Source organism: Silurus meridionalis, chromosome 7 (assembly GCF_014805685.1).
Source record: "Silurus meridionalis isolate SWU-2019-XX chromosome 7, ASM1480568v1, whole genome shotgun sequence".
Classification (NCBI taxonomy): domain Eukaryota; kingdom Metazoa; phylum Chordata; class Actinopteri; order Siluriformes; family Siluridae; genus Silurus; species Silurus meridionalis.
This window is the reverse complement of record NC_060890.1, coordinates 5,289,603-5,295,204: the sequence shown is the minus strand read 5'-3', so window position 1 is coordinate 5,295,204 and position 5,602 is coordinate 5,289,603. Positions and strand designations below refer to the sequence as shown.

Genomic DNA, 5,602 nt, shown 5'->3' with positions numbered 1-5,602 from the left:
TTCTTGACTCATAGTTGTGAATGTTCTAATTGGTTTTGTCACTTTGTTAACACTTTTTTATAAAAAGGTGAAATTTACTTTTGATTTGTTTCAAATGCATGGTTTACTTGTTTACGTTATGTTCCTCAAATCAGAAATCGGAAATCTAAATATTTAAATAAATTAAAATAAAAAATAAATAAATAAAAAATGTTGTAAACTTGCTGGACTTTGCTCAGGATGTGGGCGTGGCTTTCCCGCATTATGATGTCACTCAGGGCGGAACTATCCAACAGGTAGGTGTCCGAGCGGTAAAGGGTGACAGAAGGAAATACGCGCCGCCGAAAAAAAGGCGCACAAGCGCCGTGGTTTTCTCCCTGTGCGGCGGTGAGGTTGTGTGTGCGCCATGGTGACAAGGTTGGTCGGGAACTGCCTGCCTTTGTTCGTGCTTGGCGTGGTGTTTGACGTGATCGGCGTGACCGTGCTGCTCGTCGGCGCCCTCGCCAACCTGCGTCTGGATGGCCGCTTCTACGGCGACTTTCTCATCTACACGGGCTCCATCGTGGTCTTCGTGAGCCTCGTGTGGTGGGTCCTGTGGTACTCCGGGAACGCCAGAATCCCCTCGCACGAGTTGGAGAAAAACACGCTGTGGGCGCGCAGGATCTCCAAGACGCGTTCACACGCCAAATCTCCATCGGAGGATGGAGAGAAGAAGAACGCCGATGCTCAGGAGATGATAAATGGCACAGTGCCTCTCTACATTAACATTCCCAGCAGGACAGCGTGGCAGATGGAGGGCATGGGGGGCTACGACAACACAGCTTACGAAATAAGTAGTGATGCACCAACTTTAAGTGAGAAAAGAGTGGAGGTGGAGAGTCTGAGGAGCGGACACATGGAAATACTTCTCTGATCATCTCAAACATTCTTACTGGATCACTTTTCGCTTCTATGGTGGAGCTTTACAGCCTTGATCTTTAGGGGTTTCCTCCTTCATATAGTATCAGATGAATATCAGCTGGGGTTTAGAAGCACTTCATCTGATCTGTTCCATAACAGTGGCTTCTGTTCTTCTCAACACATTATAGTTGTGTGCATTAACCTCAGAACTCTGATCTCAGACGTTCCTTGTTTAGACCCGTATCAAGAGATTTGTCATCTAATTTGTTTCAAGTTAGAAATCCATGGCACATTTTTCATTGTTGAATAAGATGGACGGATTTAGTAGACGTCCTTCATATTGATTGAGATTGCATTGACACTTTTGGGGGGGGGGGGGTAAAAGTATATAAAATGTACCTTTCTGCATCACTGGGGTCGAACCTTCAATCGCACACATTATGTACCTATTTATTTATATATTTATACCTTCTTAAGTTAAATACAGGAGAAAGATAAACACAAAAGATGTACACTTGAGTACTATTTTATGTAAGTGTACATTTAGAATATATTAATAACCAATATGTAGTGTAGCACTTTCTACTCTACATTTGCATTTGTTTTTTTTACATTTGCATCCTACATTTGCATTAGTTATTATAAGTGCTATAAATGTACTAAAGATGTTTGGATAAGGGGTTAAAAAAAAGGAAGGAATAAACAGTGGCTTGTGACAGTTTTCTTTCAGATAGTACTCATTCTGAAAGTAAATAAGTTAACTTTTAATCAGAATTACTGAAAGGTAAAATTGGTGTTTCCTGCGCTGATCATTATGACTCAGCAGATCGATGAGATCCAACTCTGATGTTTTAGGAATTGTATTTTAAGACGTCTTTTTTTGCCACACTGTTTTTCATTGAAACCAACTTCTATTATTCAGGTATCAGTGTTTTTAACATTGCACACTGCTACATAGATACATTCCAGATGTACTAGTAGAAATGTCCTGTTTTTATGAACGAGTCGATGTGAATATTTGTTTACATGAATATATCTTGTAAGGAATTAAATATATTTTACGAGAACGATGCGTTTTTGTATTGATCTGATCAGAAGCAACGTGGTCACACAAACACACTTACCGACTAAGCTGCACTCGTAATGCATTATCTCAAGTAATACGTTAATTTGAAGTGTTAATGTTGATTATGAACCATAGAAATGTTTTTAAAGCTGATGTGTCTAGTAAGGAAACAGCAGAAAATGTATAAAAATGTCTTTTCTAAATGCTCCCTTTAAGACAAAATGTGATTATACTTCAAGATAAACAAGTGCATTTAAGAGCAGTTACGATTCGATTTAAAGAGGAAATATACACATCATCAATGATGTATATGTAGTTTATACCACAGTGCTTTTGAATTCCCAAATAAGATTGGCTGAATGGTGTTGAATCATTTCAACACCATAGCGCTGACAATAGATTCGGCTGCAAGTTATATAAATATGCATCATCATTTTACCTTATTTAACTGGGGGAAAATTGCTATAGTGAGGCTTTCTCATTGCTTTGCTTCAGTACAGTGGGCTTTCATATTTCTCAGTTATTTAATATTTTTCTCGAATTTTGGCCCACATTTATTCCATTTATTACCATGAAGAGAGTGAAAGAAAAATCTGAGGTGGACGAGGCAATAGACTCTGTTTGTTATTCCATGTCTTATATATTTTATTCTGGCTGGTCTACATGTTTTGTAGGATTGTTATCATGCTGAATTGAGCCAACTGTAATATAAATTTATATTTATGCCATTTGGCAGACACCTACAGTGACTTTATACTCGTGGGCAATTTAGGCCCTAACATTGGTATTTTGAACTGCTCACCTTCCAAGCAGAAGTCTGTCTTAAATACAGAGATGCAGAGATAGTTCTAGATTATAGTTTTAACACCTGACTATTTATGTCTACGCCCTAGATTCTCAATTATACATATAAATATCTTAATACTAAGCTGACAGTGTTTGGCCTCAATCGTAATGTAAATAACTCTGTTGCAGATCTACAGGGAAAAGCATACAAGAAATTTGAACAAAAATAAATACATTTCACAAGTATTAACCGAGTTATAGAATAAAGTCGTCTCTATTCAGAACGATGATAATCCTACAAAACATTTAGACCAGCCACGATAAAAGACAATAAAAAAAGTATAAAGTCACTTTGAGTGTGTGCCAAATGCCATATTTATCACCATTATTTACACTATTGTTCATATTCACTTGGCATTTAGACAAATTACAATCATGTTTATACTTCAATTAAGAAAGTGTGTCTAACAGAATGCTGCCGTTTTGTTTTTCTACTTTAATGCAACAAATTGCTTTAAAAATCGTTTACTTTTGCGAGACTTTACTCTCCAAATAAAACTTTTATTACAACTACTAAAAAGCGCTCGACAAGGTCAAATTTTGTGTGTATCATGCCATGGACGAAGAATTAGTACTTGAAACACGAAACTACATCCTGGTGAACTTGGCATTTGACATGCAAAAAAAACAGGTTTTCCATGAGGCACACCCTGTTGCTTTGAGTGCAGCCATTTAGCCCATGTCTTTCAGATAATCCTGTTACATACACAAAGCAGGTTTACGGCTGTATCTATTGGAGACAGGCTTGGGAAGGAGGGATTGTACCTCAGGCTATTAATTCTTTGTCGGAATCAGCGAATTTAATTGTCAGTCTGAATAGACAATAGCAATTGTTATTCCATTCGATTTTTAATAGTGTTGTATAACACACCAGGTTGTTGTGTATACTGTAAACAAGACCCATACTGGCTCGAAAGTTTCCATAGCATTGTTTTGTGCATGCTAGGGTTACTCTTAACTAACATCTAAGTCAATGGTATTGCATGTTTGTGACTGGACTAACAGGCTAGATTTCCTGTACACATTAAACATGTTAAACAGGTATCTAGATGTCCAGTTCCAACACCTCTGAGTGGGGTAACATGACACCACCACAGTGCCAGAACACAATGAAATTGTGTCTGATTTCAGGCACACAAAACATGCCCTGGTTTTACCTCAATAACCCTGAACATGCACGTTTAATATTTCTTTATTCTCATATAAAAATTCTGATCATAACGGCATTTCATAAGAATTCATAAGAACTAATACTACTTTATTCCATTTCCTGTGTTGTTTCGCAAATATTCCTTCAATACCAAAGCTGCGTTTTGGTTTCAGGCTTTATATTGGATCCCTACCAAATCTGATGACCAAGAAATAAGGTGGCGCCTTAAGAAGGCGTAATAATTTGCTAATGAATAATTCAGGGGTCTTTGGTGCTGTAGAGTGTAACAGGAGAACTAGCCTTTGACGCCTTCAGGTTTTCACTGCACAGTGCACGAGTTGATGTATGCTGCTACCTACTTGTGACAGGAATAAAACAGTATGTACTTTTCTTGTTCTATGAATACAATGGTATCAGTTTTGAAACAAATCCTTAATTGTGGCCGAGTACATATTAACCAATCTCTTTATCAGTGAGCCAATGTACAATTGGGAAATGCTTTCCAGGTAGCATTATTATTACTGATTGTATCTTTTGTGTTTGTATTTCAGGGGTGGCAGTTAGGCATGGAGTCATTGCCAATAATGATGTTTGCCTTACAGAGCCAGTGTCCCTGGTGTGATTTCAAGCAAGGGTTGCTGTTTCCTCAGGATTTTCAGATTTTTCTTCATCTTCCCTAAACATGGAGGCTTGTAGTTTTGCTATGCTTAATTGCCCGTAAGGTGTAAATGAATGTGAAATATGGTGTATTTGTGAGCCCCCTATCCATGGTGTATTCTTGTTTAGCTTTCAGAAAAAAAAAGGCTCTGGATCCACCATGATCTTCATGATGATCAAACATTTCCTGAATATGAATTATTCGCTTGGTAAAACAATGACTGATGCTTACTGTACATCCCACAAGTGTGTATTTACACTAAGCCACTTAAAATTTGTGCAATTTCAATTCTTCATAAAGAGACCAGCTGTGGGATTTAAACTCAAAACCTTCCTGTCAATAATACAGAACCCTGACTAACTACATGTGTGTAATGATCTAAATTTTCTTTCAGAATGATGTGAAGAAAAGCCTAATTATTACAAGTTAGGCAATGCAAATTGCAAATGCCTATGAAAGTCCCAGTATTTGGCAAGCTACCATGCTTGAAACCAATCTAATCAGGTTCGCCTTTAACATACCGTTTATTTAAAGCTTGTCAGTTTTTATTTCGTCATAATGGATCAAATGGCATGAGAAACAGCAGCATTAAAAATAGCTGTGGCATAACTGTTAATGGATATTAAGGACATTTAAACTGCTCTTCTTTTCAGATTAAGAAGTTTCTGCAAATTAGCAAGACACATGCAGCCACAGGACTCCTATGATCTTCATATTAAATATTGACATGACTCTCTGTCTAGCCAGCAAACATCATTATTGACCCATAGAGCTGGAATGGTCATTTTTATATTTATATAAATTAAAGTACATTTTGAACCCCAGGGAAGTGTCAGAGTAACATATTTTGCTTGCTACTTACACCACACGGATCTCGATTATCTCGTTTATCAAAATGAACTAGTCTGTTTTTTGTCATTTGCTTCATTTCATTCCTTTACAAAAAATAAATAAATAAATTTTTAAATCTTCTCAATAAGCAGATCCCCCTACACATCTACAT

At 37.3% G+C, this 5,602-nt stretch overlaps 1 long non-coding RNA gene across 1 annotated transcript; it reads left to right on the top strand.

Moving 5' to 3' along the window:
* The first annotated feature begins 4,182 nt into the window (after positions 1-4,182).
* LOC124388543 lies at positions 4,183-5,602 on the top strand. The gene is made up of 3 exons (XR_006926444.1): positions 4,183-4,319; positions 4,493-5,103; positions 5,253-5,602. It is a non-coding gene; the product is annotated as an uncharacterized LOC124388543 (long non-coding RNA).